The sequence below is a fragment of the Mirounga angustirostris genome, unplaced genomic scaffold, assembly GCF_029215605.1.
Source record: "Mirounga angustirostris isolate CCGP_5_RB_7025 unplaced genomic scaffold, mMirAng1.0.hap1 SCAF_1, whole genome shotgun sequence".
Lineage (NCBI taxonomy): Eukaryota > Metazoa > Chordata > Mammalia > Carnivora > Phocidae > Mirounga > Mirounga angustirostris.
This window is the reverse complement of record NW_026991709.1, coordinates 4,611,321-4,629,814: the sequence shown is the minus strand read 5'-3', so window position 1 is coordinate 4,629,814 and position 18,494 is coordinate 4,611,321. Positions and strand designations below refer to the sequence as shown.

General features: G+C 50.7%; 1 pseudogene; it reads left to right on the top strand.

Annotated features, from left to right (window-relative positions):
- Positions 1 to 12,221: 12,221 nt before the first annotated feature.
- On the top strand, positions 12,222 to 13,166 carry LOC123834429 (G2/mitotic-specific cyclin-B2-like; annotated as a pseudogene).
- Positions 13,167 to 18,494: the final 5,328 nt, after the last annotated feature.

Genomic DNA, 18,494 nt, shown 5'->3' with positions numbered 1-18,494 from the left:
AGACATACTTCCAGAATCCTGAACTCCCCCACGTCATGTAATCGTACAGATTTGAGGATGATGGCCTCAATTGTTTGAACCAGCCAGATGAGTCTAAGAGCCCAGGGATTAGTCAGTGACCTTGGCCTAAGGTTGTCAGTCTACAGAATTCCATGACCAGAGAGATGCTTTAGAAATGAGCCTGCAGCCTGCTTACTGCCATGAAGACTCGGGGGACATTTGTCCTCACAGAGGCCTAAGGGAACAAAAGGCTCTTTGCTCTTTGAAAGACATTCTGGAAGCCAGCCTATTCTCCCAGATGGCACAGTATGAAGATGTGATGCTTGGAACTGTGGCAGGCTTTTTGTCACCATGAGGGAGGCCCTTTGGGCAGAGCAGACAGAGTATGTCAGCAAGTTCTCAATGACACCGTTGAGCACGTTGGTCAAACCAACCCATTCCCAGACTTCACAGGAGAGCCCAGGAATCTCATATTAAAGCCAGGTTGAGTTAATACTTGCATCACAGTCGTGGCAGATGCAGCCTCTGCCACATACAGGGGAAAACACTAATAAGGGCAAGCCAGCCCTTTCTGTTCTCACTGGGCCCTGCACGACCTGCTTTGTCAATGCTTGTCTCCACCATCCTGTACAAGTTGGTGATATTAGTAAAAGGAAAGAGCTCTGGGCGCAGCCTGCATGCGACCTGGAATGTACTCATCCTGGATTATCCGGTGGGCCCTAACCCCAGTGACCGGCGTCCTTATTAGAGGGGGAAAGGTCACAGAGAGACAGCCATGTGAAAGCAGGGGTGGAGGCTGGAGGGTTGGAGGGGTGCAGGGGTGCACTCACAATCCAAGGAATCCCAAGTATCCTTATAAGAGAGAGGAGAGACCTGAGACACACAGACACGGCAGGGGGCGGGGGGAGGCACATGGAAACAGGGGCAGGGGTCCTAGGGCCGTGTCCTCAAGCCAAGGAACTACTCCAAGGGTGGCCGGCAACACCAGGGCCCAGAGCAGGGCTTGAAGCAGATTCTCCCCCGGGGCCTCCAGAAGGAACCAGCCCTGCCCACACCCTGATTTCAGAATTCTGGCCTCCAGAGGGGGGAGAATACCTTTCTGTTGTTTCCAGCATTTTTTGTCTTTTGTTATAGCATCCCAGGCACCTGATATGTCTGGGCATTCTCCTTGGCTCTGAATCTAAAGCAGCCCCCCAACAGAAAGCCCCATGGCTATAGCCCACAGGGACAGCGTGTCTGAAGGACTTCCCGTCCAGCGCCCCTCATGCATGTTCCGGGGCACCCAGTGCCCCTTAAGACGGGAAGTGGGGCTGGAGAGAAAAAGTGTCAGGCCCAGCAAAGCTGGGGACCCCCTCGTAACACTCCATAGTCCCCTGTTGCAAGGACAGTCATAGGAGCGGGTCACCGGATCTGAGATGCCCCAGAGCAAACAGAAGAGTTAAAGCCGGAGTTTTTAATGGGTCGAGTTTCTGTCAGTAGGATCTTCTCTTTCATTAACACTTACTAATATGTCAAAGAAGAGGGGGTGCAGACACATTCAGGCCATCCTGGACTGGTCCACTGTGCTCAGCTTCTAGATGTTGAGACTAGCGGGTGGGCATGAAGTCCCGTGGTGGGCTCTGGCCCGTGGGTCCCAAGGCCGGTCTGCCCGGTGCCACGCTGTCTTCCTGGGAAGGGAAGGGAACGCTGGAATTTCTGGCAGATCCGAGTTACGTTCTCAAAGGAAAGTCACACCTCTTTTTCCCTGCACAAAGCTGAGCTGGATGCAATGGCGTAGGGTTTATTTTGTGGGGAGGGGTGTGCTGGTGGGGTCTGCAGCCTTTTCTGTCTAGAACTCTGTGTCCCCACACGTGGCCCTCCTCGCTGCGTGGCCGTGCTCCCAGGCCGGGAGGGAGAGCTGCGCCCTCGGACCCGGGGCCGGGGAGCGGCTGCTCAGAGGACACGCCCCGTCATGGAGCACTCAGCAGTCTCCCAGGACGGCGCAAAGCGGAGAATGTAACGTGGGTCATTAATGGTTTTTTATCGTTACATGTTGAAATGATAGTGTTTTGGATATATGGGGTTAAATTATACTATTAGAATAAATTTTACCTGTTTCGTTTAACTTTTACAAATGTGGCTACGGGCAAGCCTCACACTACATCTGTGGCTCCCTCTCGTGGCTGGCGTTAGATTTCCGACAGTTTTCTGATGTGCTTGACCAAGGCAGGAAGGGAGGTCTCACCTTGGCCGCCCCCCTTCCCCTGGCTTCCTTGGGGGCGAGATGTCAGCTTGCTGGGCCTGAGACTCACAGCGTCCGCTCCCAGAGCCTTCCCGGTGTTCACTCTTTGGGTCCAGAGTCGAGATTGGGGCCATGTGAGGAGGGGCCGTTCATCAAAGTGTCTTTGGTTTTGATGGCTCACGGGGCGGGTGGGGAGCCTTCACCCCTTGCCAAGGAAGACAATGCCCACGTTTCCCCTCTTTCCACTCACTCTGCTTTATGGAGGGTGGTGGTAAGAGTCCACACAGTCTTTGGGTGGACCATGTGGGGGGAGCAAGGTGTGCTGGGCTCATTATCCTCCAGCCTCTGGTAGAAACAGGTCTGTGTCTGCGCTTGGTACGTGGAAGGCCAGGAGTCATCTGTGGGTTCTGGAAGGACAAGGGCTGGATTCGGGCTTTCCAGGACCCCACGTGGCCCAGCACAATGCTGAGCACCAGGTAGTGGGTGTAAAAATGCCTGCTGATAGAGGACAGGGGGCCCTGGCGGCTTTTTTCCCAGAACAGGTCCCCCTTACAGCCTCTGCAAGCTCACTCGCTTCCCAGAGGCCTGGGAGGCCTGGGGATGTGTTGAGGGCCCGCTGTGATTATGTCCCACCCACGCATGCTGCAAAACACATTTCCTTTAGCTGCTAAAGGGCTATAAGGAGGTAGAGAAGACACAGGGCAGAAGTGGGGTGACTTGGTGCGCTCTGGCCAGCAGGGGGCAGGGTGGCTCGTGCCTTCTCCCCTGCGCACTCCCAGAGCAAGGATGTTCGGCAGGGTCCCCGGACCTGTGGCCATGAACCCTTGCTGAGCAGGGTCAGGCTGTACTTGGGGCTTCATTTCTGCTATTCGCTGGAGGCCACCATGGATGGACTGGAGGGCTCTCAGGGACTTGAGATGATGTAAACTCATTTTCTTAAAAAGATTGCTTCCTTGTTTCAAAATGAACGGAGCCATGCTCAAATAATAGGAACGCATTGAGAAACGGTCATGGAGAGACACTGCGGCATTAGCTCAATATTAAAAAGGAGAGGTAAGCCAGGAGCCGCAAGAAACCACCAGCCCTGGGGCGTGCGATCCGGAGAATTAAGGTACGTGCGATGGATTATAAATCAGATACTGATAAATATCATGTGTGCGTCTCTTCAAGGACTGAGGTCTAAGAGTCATTCCGCGTCGTGGAAGCAAAGGCCCGTGACTGCTCCCCTTCCTCTGCCAGGACATTCCAGAAACTTCCCTGGGGTTTGTCTGCTTCCTTTTATTGACACCTGTTTCTGTGCTTTCAATTTCTCAAGTCAGTGTTGCAAATGCCTGCTTTGGAAGATGCCCTCCTTGCTCCCTGGTGTTTCCCTGCAGGGTTCATGAGCAGCCCCAAGGCTCAGTGGGGAGGAACGGGGACAGCTCCCACCCCCATGAGGAATGAATCCCCTGGGCACGAGGGTGCAAATGTCGGACCCCAGGTCCAGAGAGTTAAACAGTATTAAAATTCCTGCCCACGTTTAGGGATGACTGTCTCAGACGCATTCGTCTCATCCTGAGCCTCTTCTTCCATTCTGGCTTCCCTTCCTTCCAGCGCGGGCGGCCCTGGGGTCCAGGGGTCCTCCTCTCGAGGGGGCGGGGTCTGCTTCCTCCGGCCAAGCACCTTCCACTCTCACCTCACATGGGTTGCATCTAGAAGACATTGTGGTTTATTGCATTGTGTTTTATATTACCTAGATTGTTCAATTGCCTCTGATTTTTATGAGAAGGGGAGTGCAGTAAAATGCTTGCATCACTGAACAGCACTGATGCTGGCTACTCAGAGACGGCGAGCTCTCGCACTAAGCTCCCGGCTCGTGGAGACAGCACAGCTGGATCCTGTGCCAGAGGGTCTCGGGGAAAGGTGGACGGCATGGCGTCCCTGGGCCAGAAAGGCCATCCTCCGGTGCAGCACCAGCATCTGCCCCTCGGGACCCGGGACGCAGCCTGGCTGCTGGAGCTCGGTTCTCTGAGCCAAAGGCTGTCTGTGATTCCTGTTGGCTGGACCGGAGCAGGGCAGACGCCTGGGTTCAGAGAGGCAGCTTCCAGACGAGGGAGCTCTAGCCCTTGCCTTGACTGCAGGCTAAGCGGGTGGCCACCCAGCTCTCTCCCAGACGCCTCAGCTCACACAGACCCAGGAACACAGGGTGCTAGGGACACCGAGAAGCACCCGTATCCAGGAGATGGGGGTGGGGAGGCAGTAGAAAGCCTGAAGCCCACCTCTCGTCCCTTTGCTAACAACCACTCTGTATTCTTGGGTATTCAGGAAGGTGATGTGAATGTCCCCTGCCCTTGTGTTGAGCACTGCAATAATAAAAAAGGCATTTTCTTTTCTTCTTCTTTCTTTTTTTTTTTTTTTAGTAAAACCGGTTCCTGCTAAATGCCCTGAATCCTGCTGTGGGAGTCCTAGCCTTCCCATCCTTGCTGAAGCTTCCCTGAGCCTGAGCAAACAAAGGTTGGCGGGCTGAGTTCGTGCATTTGGGAGCAGAGGGTCTGGCTGAGTGATGGGACCCCACACACGGGCACAGGGCGGAAGGATGGGGAGCCTCACGCAGAACTGACCACAGGGCGCCGTGGCAATATGGCCTTACATCCTTCCCGGACCCCAGTGTGGCCCATAGCCCCAGCACCCGGGCCATCCGGCCAGGCCAGGCCTCAGCCTCTAGGAGAGCATCTGTGCGTCTGGGCTCAGGATGCATCGTCCTCAAAACAAAGGCAGCGCCTCCCAGATTCCTTTCCTGCCCTCTGCCAGAAAGCCCCACTGCCAAGACACACAGGAATGTGTGCCCGCCTCCAGCAACTCTAGCCGAAGGGCCTGGCCGGGGCTTTGATCTGGGTCCTGGAGTGCAGTGTGGGAAGCTCGCTGCAGCTCGGGCCTGGGAACAAGCCCAGGCATCCCAGCTCGCTCCCTCCCCTGCAGCGCTGGGTGCAGGGGCCCAGAGGACAGCCAGAGGTACCAGGACGAAATGCCAGTCTCACTGGAGGGAGGCTTCAGACATCCAGGTGCAAACCGTGTCCCAGCTTCCGGCCTGGATGCTCGAGAGTGCCCATGCTTTCCCACGAGGTCACAGAACGCACGCTCCTGGCTCTCTGTCACCTGTCGTAAATCAACCCGTGCCTGCTGGCTTCTCCTTCAGTCACCCATCCACCAAACACACTGAATCCTCACCACCACCCCGCCCCCCCTGGCGGCATGCTTCATGCTGGGAAGGAAAATGCATCCATCAGAGCCTCTGGCTGGCTGAATATTCCAAGCCTCACTCAGAAGACACGTGAGAAACGGAGGCTCAGAGGTGAGACTTCCCTAGCTTCTGCAGTTGGTAGACGAGAGAGACACAACATCCTTGGGAATGGAATTTTTTTTTTTTTTAATTTAAAATTGAGAGCAAGGCAGAGGAATTTTACCATGGACCCTCTGCCCCCACATTTGCACAGACTCCCTATTACCAACATCACTCGCCGAAGGGTAAGTTTTTCACCAAGGAGGACCCTACATTGACACATCATAATTGCCCAGAGTCCGTAGTTTGCATATGGCTGCCTGTTGGTGCTGTATGTTCTATGGGTTTGTACAAGCATATCGTGGCATGTATTCACCACTATAGCATCGTATAGAGAGTTTTCACTGCCCGAAAAATCCTGTGCTTTGCCTGTTTATCTTCCCCACCCTCGACCCCTGATCTTTTGACTGTCTCCATGGTTTTGCCTTTCCCATAATGTCATATCGGTAGAATCCTACAGCATGCAGCCTTCTCAGACTGGCTTCTGTCACTCAGTGATCCACACTCATGGTCCCTCCATGTCTTCTCATGGCGTGATGGCTCATTTCCTTTTAGCACTGAGTAGTCTCCCATTGACTGGATGGGCCAGTTTATTTATCCATTCACCCGCTGGAAGGACAGCTTGGTTGCTTCCAAGGTTTGGCAGTTATGAATAAACCTGCTATAAACATCCGTGGGCAGGTGTTCATATGGACATAGTTTTTTCACTCCTTTGGGTAAATACCACAGAGCATGAATGCTGCTGGATCATATGGTAAGAGTATGTTTCATTTTGTAAGAAACCGCCCAACGGTCTTCCAAGGTGGCTGCACCATTTTGCTTTCCCACCAGCAGTGAATGAGCGCGCCTGTCGCTCAATGGCCCTGTCAGCGTCTGGTGCTGTCTGTGTTCTGGATTTCGGCTATGCTAGTAGGTTTGCAGTGGCATCTGGATTGTTGTTTTAATTTGCTTTTCCCTGATAACATATGATGTGGAGGGAAATGAACATTTATTAGCCTATGACTAGTGTCCTCCATGGGCATCAAAAAAGTCATCCTTCTAGGATATGCTGAATGTCAACTATGGTCCTGGGTTCTATTTAAAGAGTGTATGCACATATGTTAAATAAAGAGAGTACTTGATCTGTAACAAAGTATATTTTTATAAATAAAAAGAATTAAAAATTTAGAAAAGGAGGTGTATCACTTCAAAAAAAAGATCGGAATAGAACTTTGCATTATACATTCTCTTAAACGCGCTTTGAAAGAACTACCCCTGGGCGTTCTGGAAAATGCTCCGAAACCAGTATTGCAAGTCTGAGTAGTGTTACACTGGAAAACAAAAGTAAATATTGATAGAAAGCCTATAAATTTAAAGATGTTTCCGTGGGACGATAAAGAGGCAAAGGCGCTGTGTGGACCCAGCAGAGGGCTTAGCACTTCCTGCTGGGCATCGTACCTTGGATACTCTTGTGGGTCCTTTGCTGCTGGTAGTAAATTTCTCTTTCTTACTGAGGGACAGGCAGACTTATCTTGGGGTGGATGGTAAGAGTACATTTTGCCTTGTGAGAAAGTAGAAGGCAATGGAAAAAAAGAATGTAAGGGAATGATTTAATTGTGAGATTATATATAAGATCCGCAGTTAAGGAAATAATAGGAATCGTGTGCTCTATAGCAAAATTATTTATTTAAATAAATAAGCTTTTTATTTATTTAAATTACTTTTATAAATAAAAAATAAGTTTAAAACAAAGTTTATTATTTTGCTTAAAAGTTTGTAAAAAGTTTGTGAAGCCTAAAACTTAATGAAGACAGACCCAGGGGCACCTGGGTGGCTCAGTCGATTAAGCGTCTGCCTTCTGCTCAGGTCATGATCCCAGGGTCCTGGGATCGAGTCCTGCATCGGGCTCCCTGCTCAGCGGGGAGTCTGCTTCTCCCTCTACCCTTCCCCCTGCTCCTGCTCTCTCTCTCTCTCTCACTTTTTCTCCCTCTCTCTCAAATAATAAATAAAATCTTTAAAAGTAAGACTAAAATAAAATTTTGTAATTTTCAGCTCTGATCTCATGACTAATAACATAAGGGGAAAAAGGGCACGTGGTAAGATAAATCCCAGGAAGACAGAGTCCAGTTGAGACAGAAGCGTGCCAGCAGGTGTGGGAGAGGGTGGGATGAAGAGCTGCCCGGCCTCCACGGTTGGATGATAGTAGGATGGCCTAATGTACTGGAAATGACGTAGCGGGTGATGCTGGGCTAAGTTCCGACGCGCTGTGTGAATGTGGGGTCTGGTGTCAGTTTTGCTGACCAGGTGGCCTATTCAGGGCTAGATGCGTCAGGGTCTGTGCTGGACGTGGTCACCACTTCTGGAGCACGTGGGCCAGCAAGAGAGACAATGGACAAGTGCCAGGAGGTGCAACAGGAGACTTGAAGGACAAGCAGCAGGGAGCATCCCCCACCCCTCGGGCCAGACAGAGGGGACAGCACCCGTGTGAGCCTGGCATAGGAGAAGGAGCAATGCAGGGAATGGAGATGCTGTCCTGGCCGAGGACAACAGAGACCCCGAGGGGAAGCGTCTGGTTTCTCCCAGTCCCTAAGGCAGCAGTAGGAAGCTGATTCACGCTGACAAAGCACTTCCTCCTTACTATGCTCTAGCACAGGACCAGGAAATAATAACACGCGTGCTTATGGGCAAGGACATTCTGACAGTCCTTAGGACCTGCGGTCTATGGGTGAGGGTGAGGAAGGAGGATGTGATGTGCAGTCACCTTCTCTCGGGGCAGGGTGGAGTGAGGAGGGGCAGGGCAGGGCCTCAGCTGGTGTCTGGATGTCTGGTGTTGAGGGCAGTCACCCTCTCCAGCCAGGCCCTGAGCTGCAGGAGTGGGCAGAGGGCTTTGGAGTCAGGCAGACCTCGCTGCGAATCCCAGCTCTCTGCTCACCAGCTGTGCCACTCGGGGCGGCGACTCAGCCTGGCCTGGCCTCAGTTTCCCCTTCTGCCAAATGGGCATAAGAATCGCAAGGTTAGGATTGTCAGGACAATTACAGAGGGTGAGCGTAAAGCATCTCACGCCGTCTGGCTGTTAATAGGAGCTCGAGAAATTAAAATTGTTGTTAGTATTTGCAATTTATTTATTTATTTATTTAAAATAGAATGTCTGTCAGGGCACCTGGGGGGCTCAGTCAGTTAAACGTCTGCCTTCAGCTCCGGTCATGATTTCAGCGTCCTGGGATCGAGTCCTGCATCAGTCTCCTTGCTGGGAGGGGAGCCTGTTTCTCCCTCTCCTTCTGCTGCTCCCCCTGCTTGTGCTCTCTCTCTCTCTGTCAAATAAATAAAATGTTAAAAAATAAAAATAAAAAAATAGAATAAAATAAAATAGAATGTCTGTCCTCTGCCCTAAAAGAATTTGAACCACAGTATATAAATCAGGACAATTCCCTTAAAGTTATAAAGTGAGAGCAGAAACGCCTCAGGGGGGCGTCTGCAGTGAGCTCATTCCTGCAGAGAGCTGCCTTGAGCTCATGCTTCCCAGGTACTGCGCGCAGGCCAGGCCAGTGTCAGGAGGGGTCCTCCTCAGCCCCAGGATGCCTGCCCACCAGAAGGCTGCCTCCCTCCAGCAGAGAGGTTCTCGAGGGCCTTAAAGATACATGTGCATTTATATGTGTGTGTTTGCAGAGGTAACACATTCACATGGCTTAAATACAGATTCAAATACACGCACATAGTATAACATGCATGTGCAAAATCCCTCCACCCCCCTCCTTCAGCCCTTTGCCCTTACACAACCCTTTATTGGTTTCGAACGTATCCTTCAAGCATTTCTTTAGGTAAATACAAGCAAACGAAAAACAGACATGCTTATTTCCCATTCTTTTTGCCCAGCAGACAGGGCACCCTTGTGTGCTGGCTTGCCGGTATTTACAGCGGGCGGTAAATAAATTATTGACTCCGTTTGACAGAGGAAGAACCCAGGCACCCAGGCACAAGGAGGTTAAGTTACCGGCCCCGGTCAGCCGTGTGCTCAGCAAATGATCCGGAGTCTGGATGCCGCCCTGCTACCCGATCCTCTGTCCACCAGTGCTGCACCTGCCTTATCTCTCCCTGTCCTCTCTCTCCCTCCCTTCCTTTCCCGCCCTCTCCCCCCCCTTTCCCTCCCTTCTTCTCTTTCTTTCATTTCTTTTTAAAATTAACGATGTTTGGGGGCGCCTGGGTGGCTCAGTCCGTTAAGCGTCTGCCTTTGGCTCAGGTCATGATCTCAGGGTCCTGGGATCGAGTCCTGCATCAGGCTCTCCGCTCAGTGGGGGAGTCTGCATCTCCCTCTCCCTCTGCCCCTGTGCGCTCTCTCTCTCTCTCAAATAAATAAATAAATAAATAAATAAATAAATAAATAAATAATCTTAAAAAAATAACAATGTGTCATTGCTTCCCACTGTTTCATTCCTTCCTATATTGGTTTGCTCTGGCAGCTGTAACCAACTACGACAAACTTCGTGGCTTAAAACGATACAAAATTACCACCTTGGTGTCCTGGAGGCCGGAAGTCCATCGTGGGTCTCACTGGGCTGAAATCAGTATGTCGGCAGGGCCAGTTCCTTCTGGAAGCCCCATGGAAGAATCCATTTCCTTGCCTTTTCCTGCGTCCAGGGGCTGCCCGCAGCCCTCGGCTGACCGCCTTCCCCGTCCTGCATCTTCATGGCGGCAGCCACTTTATTCAGACCTGCTTCCAGGTCCTTTTCCCTTCCCTCTGCCTCAGACATCAGCCAAGGACCCTTGTGATGACACTGGGCCCACCTGGATCAGCCGGGATAATCTCGTCTCCAGGTCCCTGATCTAATCACAGGTGCCCAGTCCCCTTGCTGGGCAAAATGACACAGTCACAGGGTCCAGGGATCAGGACGTGGACATTTGGGGGGACCATTATTCTGCCCATCGTACCCGGAGAGCTCCCTTATTCTTTTTTTACAGATAAGAGGACTTCCATAGCAAGGAAATTCTGTAAATGTACTCACTCTTCTGTTCTAATGCATAGGCGGCTCTTTTCCAACCTTTCATCATTATTTAAAACGCTGTGATGAATGATCTGGTACATAATATCCCTTTGCACACACACAAGGAGGGGTGTAGCGCAGACTCCAGAAGTTAGATTATTGGGTCAAGAGATACATACGCACTTGTAGTTCTGAGCACGGCCTCAGTTTATTCCTGAGTGAAGTGTTTCATTCACGGGGAGGGCCAAGCTAGGAAGAGTCTGCTGCTTTCTGATGATTCTTCACTTGGAACAGTGTGAAACTTGAAGACTAAACACGGCTGGTAGGCCATCTAAACAATGGGGATCCAGGACTGGGCATTTCAAGTATGTTTTTGGCCAGAACTGGAAATCCGTCAACCTAGCCCAAGAATGCCAGTTCCATATTTTGTGTTGCTCATTGAAGAGAAAACCAAATGATCTGGTGGACAGATGACAAGCCTGCATGGGCTTCCAGACCGCACCCCGAAGAGCCAGTGCCGGCCTCACGCACATGCAGGCCACCCTCCCATGCGGTGGGCAGCTTGCCCATGGGAAAGGCCGAAAGATTCCCTCAACAGACTTGAATCTGTCTAAGTGCCAGGGTGAGCATTTAATTAGGAGCTCAAAGGTCTGCTCCCCAATGAGTAGAGAGAATTTTCTGGGCCTGGAGAATTCCAAGAGCTCATATGTTATTCAAGGTCATGACAAGTGAAAACAGCCCTCATGTCCAGCTAGGGCAGCATTGCCAATGACCGTCCCATGTGGGACAGTCCTGCCTCCCAGGCTTCAGGGACAGTCTGTCGTGGCTCACGCAACATCCCTGGCCTGAGCTCTGCAGACCAAGGCGGCGAGCTCGCAGGTCGGCTCTGAGGGCTGGAATGACCCCCGAGTCACTGCCCTCCCCCTCTGATGGCATCTTCCCACCCCAACGGTGTGTTCCAGGGTCCTGCTTCAGTTTCTCTTTAGAGTCGTTCTGTGGTCAGGCAGCATAATTCCAGGAAGCCACGGCCCACTGGCTGGCTCTTGTGAGCCTCTGGTCTCCCCGTCCCTCTTTTGAGTTTTGTTTGTTAAAATGATTGCTTCTCTTTCTATTTTTTTTATTCTTATGTTAATCCCCATACATTACATGATTGCTTCTCTTTCTAAACAAAGAACTCGGTCTAATCTCCAATCCACTACTTTGATGATCCTAAACACCTATGAGTCTACCCCAAAACGTAATAAAAATTAACTTGTAATGAGAAAGTGTACACTGTGGTTTTCATTTGTTTGTTTGTTTTTTCTATTACCCTGACTGCTAGTGAACTGCTGGGGTTTCTACAAAGAGAGAGCCCCACGATCTGCCCACCCCCAGCAGGAGACCGTCCTCGATGAGAGAGTGCGGGGCAGGCTCTGGGCGGGGAGCATCCCTCCGTGGGTCTGCATCAAGGTTACTTGGGTTTGCTCTGCTTGGTAAGCTAGAAAGCCTTCATTCGTACATCGGGACCAGATGTCAACGCGATTGTGATTCTAAAACCTGTGTAAGCAGGGAACAAGGTTGTGTGGTGGCGGACAATTTAGTGGTCATTCAGATAATCCAGTGGGTGTGAAACACAACACGTGAAAACACACAAGCACATGCACGCACACACACACGGGTGCACACACACATGCTTGAAACATCAGAATGAATGCACACCACTAAGACGGCGCCACGAGAAGGTCTTAAGCGGTGCGGGCTGGAGTGCGGAGCTCACGGCACCGCGGAAATTTGTGTCCTCCCTCTCCGGTCCGCGTCCCTCCCTGGGCCGGGCTGGCATTCTTGCCTGCCCCTTCCCACATGGCGCTGCTCCGATGCCCGACGGTGTCCACTGATTTGGAGAATGCTGACACTGGAGTTAATTCTAAAGCTAAGAGTCATGTGACAATCAGACGGGCAGTTTTAGAAGAAATTGGAAATAGAGTTGCAACCAGAGCTCCATAAGTAGCCAAGAAAGCTCAGAACACCAAAATAGCTGTTCAACCCACCAAAACAAATGTCAGCAAACAACTGAAACCTGCTGCTTCTGTGAAACCATACAGATGGAAGTACTGGCTCCGAAGGGTCCTCCCCCCGACAGGAGGATATCTCCATGAAGGAAGAGAATCTCTGCCAAGCTTTCTCTGATGCCTTGCTCTGCAAAATCGAGGACATTGATCATGAGGACTAAGAGAACCCTCAGCTCTGCAGCGACTACGTTAAGGATATCTACCAGTATCTACGGCAGCTTGAGGTTCTGCAACCCATAAATCCACATTTCTTAGATGGAAGAGAGATAAACGGATGCATGCGCGCCATCCTGGTGGACTGGCTGGTGCAAGTCCACTCCACGTTTAGGCTGCTTCAGAAGACTCTGTACATGAGCGTCGCCATCATGGACCGATTTTTACAGGTTCAGCCGGTTTCTCGTAAGAAGCTTCAACTGGTTGGGATTACAGCTCTGCTCTTGGCTTCCAAATATGAGGAGATGTTTTCTCCAAATATTGAAGACTTCGTTTACATCACAGACAATGCTTATACCAGTTCCCAAATCCGAGAGATGGAAACCCTGATTTTGAAAGAACTGAAATTTGAGTTGGGTCGACCTTTGCCACTACATTTCTTTCTTTCTTTTTTTTTTTTTTTTTAAAGATTTTATTTATTTATTTGAGAGAGAGAGAGAGAGCACATGAGAGCGGGGAGGGTCAGAGGGAGAAGCAGACTCCCTGCCGAGCAAGGAGCCCGATGCGGGACTCCAGGATCATGACCCGCGCCGAAGGCAGTCGCTTAACCAACTGAGCCACCCAGGCGCCCCAGCCACTACATTTCTTTCTTTTTTTTTTTTTTTTAAAGATTTTATTTATTTATTTGAGAGAGAGAGAATGAGAGAGAGCAAGTACATGAGAGGGGGGAGGGTCAGAGGGAGAAGCAGACTCCCTGCCGAGCAGGGAGCCCGATGCGGGACTCGATCCCGGGACTCCAGGATCATGACCTGAGCCGAAGGCAGTCGCTTAACCAACTGAGCCACCCAGGCGCCCCAGCCACTACATTTCTTAAGGCGGGCATCAAAAGGCGGTGACGTCCATGTGGAACAGCACGCTTTAGCCAAATATCTGATGGAGCTGACTCTCACTATGACATGGTGCATTATCACCCTTCAAAGGTGGCAGTGGCTGCATCCTGCCTGTCCCAGAAGTTTCTGGACCAAGGAAAATGGAACTTAAAGCAGCAGTATTATACTGGATACACAGAAAATGAAGTATTGGAAGTCATGCAGCACATGGCCAAAAATGTAGTGAAAGTTAACGAAAACTTAACAAAATTCATCGCCATCAAGAATAAGTATGCAAGGGGCGCCTGGGTGGCTCAGTCGTTAAGCGTCTGCCTTCGGCTCAGGTCATGATCCCAGGGTCCTGGGATCGAGCCCCACATCGGGCTCCCTGCTCAGCAGGGAGTCTGCTTCTCCCTCTCCCTCTCCCCCTGCTTGTGTTCCCTCTTTCGCTGTGTCTCTCTCTGTCAAATAAATAAATAAAAATTTTTTAAAAAAAAGAATAAGTATGCAAGCAGCAAACTCCTGAAGATCAGCACAATTCCTCAGCTGAACTCAAAAGCTGTCCAGGAGCTTGCGTCCCCTCTGATGGGACGGTCCTAGGCTGCTGTGGCCCTCAGGGAAGAGTGCTCCATCTGTGAACTTGGTCTCGCTGATTTGGAGCTCTTCACTTTGTATATAGTCCTCTGCTCTATTTCATGAAACCTTTCCTTAGACCTATTTTCTAAAATGTATATTGAGGAAAAATAAAGCTGTTAATTTTTCTTAAAAAAAAAAGATGGCACCATGAGATCAAACGGTTTCTAAAACAGTGTGCTGAACGCCTTGTAAATAACAATTTGAAAGCATTCCTGGTGCGTATGTGAGCACAGTCACACTCTCGAACATTGTTGGAGGGAGTGTAACCCAGTACAGCCTCCAGAAGAGCCATTGGGCAAAGTCTAACAAGATGGAAACCTTTCATACACATTGACCCAGCTCCTAAAGTGTGTCTGTCACTTACCCAAGGGCACAAAAGTGTGCATGTTAGATATTTATCGCAACATGTGGATAAGAGCCAAATCTGAAAATGGCCTACATTTTTATCAGCAAAGGTTTAATTGCATAAATTATGACACGTCTACAATGGAATAGGGCACAACCCCCAAAGAATGAGGTTAATTAGTACACACGGGAAAAAATGTCCCAGATCTTTCTACTTCGTGTGATAAGAAAGCACAATTGTTTTGTTTTCTTTTTAAATAGTGCACACAGGGGGCGCCTGGGTGGCTCAGTTGGTTAAGCGACTGCCTTCGGCTCAGGTCATGATCCTGGAGTCCCGGGATCGAGTCCCGCATCGGGCTCCCTGCTCGGCAGGGAGCCTGCTTCTCCCTCTGACCCTCCTCCCTCTCGTGTGCTCTCTCTCATTCTCTCTCTCTCAAATAAATAAATAAAATCTTTAAAAAAATAAAATAAAATAAAAATAAATAAATAAATAAATAGTGCACACAGGGTGCGAGGCATTATTCCAGGGGCTGGTGACATGGGCGCCGCCCCCACAGGTGGGTACTCTCCTGGACACATGGACAATAAGCACAGACAATGAGGGGAGCATGGAGCCCCGTGAGCTGCGGTGGAAAGCTGTTGGCCCTGGTGCTGAAGAGCGAGGTTGGGGTTGCTAGTGAAATGGGGGTGAACGGTTTCAGAGTTAGCATCACCCTCGTCCACCCTTCCCACCTGAGAGAAGGACCGAGAGGCAGGACTCTTCCCGCTGGTGGGACGGGAGGTCTGCCCACCCCCTCGTGGGACGTTAGCTGCAGGTTAGGGTCATGGGCCAAGGATAAGCGGCGGCCAACTCGGGGTGGCCACGGCGAAGGCATCTCTGAGGGGGAGCACTTGAGCAGAAACCCCAAAAAGTGTGGGAGGGAGAATGTGGCCGTCTAGGAGGAGATAATTCCAGGCAGAGGGAAAAAATGAATGAGTGAATGAATGAATGAATGCATGCATGAATGAACCAACACATGAGTGAGTGGAAGCCATTCTTGACAAGAGAGCACACACACAAATTACCCTTTGGATGCTGCCATGATGTTATTCTGTATCCAGCCTCATCTCTCTCCCTGTCTAGACATCAGTGAAGGTCCTGGTGTCTACCCCGCCTGCATTGCCAGGGGTCCTCGGTCCGGCGACCTGAGTCCTCAGCCTGCCGTTCTGCCCGTCTGAGCCTTCACTGCTTGCACAGAGGGCAAGGATGGTGTGCACACATGCCTTTGAGGGGCTAGTGTCCCCAGGGCATGTGTGATGCCCAAGTTCAGGGCCCCTCTTGGAACCTGGGAGGGGGCTACTGCAAGCATGGTAGTTTCCACGGTAGTTTCAAGTCAGAAGAACACCTCTCTCCGGCCTGTCTGGCTGGCCCCCCCGTGCTCCCTAACACAAGGCCAACTGGGGGAGGGGGGCAGTGCTCCAGGAGCTTTGCTCTGGAGGGAGGTCCTAGGAAATCCACCAGCTGTGGCAGCCCTAAGACAGACCCCAACCCCCAGCATATGTCCCAGGAGAGGATGGGCAGAGGGGCATCTGAGCCAGAAGACCTGCTCCTCTGCCTTCCTGCTGGGGTTGACGCCTTCTGTCCTGCCAGGGGGAAGAATCACCCTCTCTGTCTTTTTCTGGGGAACACCAGGTGGAAGGGTGGAGAGCTGATTCTGACCCTGACACTGAGCTTCTGCAAACATTAGTGCAAGTGACATTCACACCCCAGTGCTACCGTTTCTGAGTTGGGCACAAGGGGCAAATCTCTGAAGTTCCGTGATCATCAGCTTCCAGGGTGCCGAGGCTACTGATGGCTCACTTGCCAATATCTGGGGCCTTTCTACTTCCTTTAAGTGGTTGGGATGTCTGTAGGGCCCACCTGAGGAGATGGGGTGGCAGGGGAAGCAGCTCGAGATCGGTGGTCTGTCTACTCAGATATCCACGTGTATGTTTACCAAAGTCAATAAGGAAATGTTAACCTGAGGGAAATTTCAGCATGCAAGGAACAAAGTGACTTGCTTCCCTCACCTCTGTCCTGCAACCTTGCTTCCAAATTCCTTTAAGAAATTCACCATGGAATTATGAAAAGGAGGATTTTTAAATTATTGCCCAAATCAAACTCTGTGGCTTCTTGAAGAATCTTCTGAAAATGGTCTTTCACTCAGGGGTGCTCCCCTGGGTACCTGTGAGCCTTACAGCACAGGGAAGGTGACTGTCCTTGTCCCTTTGTCACAAGAGCCAATGACCGGTGGTGGTGGGATTGGACCCAGGTCTCCTCCGGTGATCAATCCATGTGTACAACCCCAACCTGTCTCTCCCCACTGGACTCTAGCCCCAGAGCTGCTGCCCCTGGAGGCTTGTTCAGACACTCTTAGAAATCCAGAGCCCAGACACATCACCTTCAGCGGTCCGGGGCTGACGCTGTTTTCACAAGCACATGAGGACATTCAGAGGGAGGAATTTCTCCTGAACATTACTGGCTGACCTTCTGTGCCAACAGATCTTTCCCCCTGTGGCAGCAAAGACTGCCACTGTGGCCTAGATCCTTCAGTTTATCCCAGGACCAGGAGGGCTGTGGGCCGTAATTCATCACCACCATCACCACCATCATCACCACCATCACCATCATCACCATCATCACCATCATCATCACCACCATCATCATCATCACCATCATCTCCATCATCATGACCTCCATTACCATCATGACCATGATCATCACCATCACCACCATCATCATCACCATCACCATCATCAACACCATCATCATCACCATAACTGCTGTCATTACCATCACCATCATCATCACCACCACCATCACCACCACCATCACCACTATCATCATCACCACCATCATCACCACCATCATCATCACCATCACCACCATCACCACACCACTGTCATCACCACCATCATCACCACCATCATCACCATCATCACCATCATCACCACCATCACCGCCATCATCACCACCATCACCATCATCACCACCATCACCATCATCACCACCATCATCATCATCACCATCATCACCATCACACATCATCACCATCATCATCACCACCATCATCATCATCACCATCATCACCATCATCATCATCATCACCATCATCACCACCATCACCATCATCATCACCACCATCATCACCATCACCATCATCACCATCATCACCATCATCATCATCATCACCATCATCACCATCATCATCATCATCACCACCATCACCATCATCATCACCACCATCATCATCATCACCATCATCTCCATCATCATGACCTCCATTACCATCATGACCATGATCATCACCATCACCACCATCATCATCACCATCACCATCATCAACACCATCATCATCACCATAACTGCTGTCATTACCATCACCATCATCATCACCACCACCATCACCACCACCATCACCACTATCATCATCACCACCATCATCACCACCATCATCATCACCATCACCACCATCACCACCACCACTGTCATCACCACCATCATCACCACCATCATCACCATCATCACCATCATCACCACCATCACCACCATCATCACCACCATCACCATCATCACCACCATCACCATCATCACCACCATCATCATCATCACCATCATCACCATCACACATCATCACCATCATCATCACCACCATCATCATCATCACCATCAACACCATCATCATCATCATCACCATCATCACCACCATCACCATCATCATCACCACCATCATCATCATCACCATCATCACCATCACCATCATCACCATCATCACCACCATCATCATCACCATCATCACCATCACCATCATCATCATCATCACCATCATCACCATCATCATCATCATCACCACCATCACCATCATCATCACCACCATCATCATCATCACCATCATCACCATCACACATCATCACCATCATCATCAC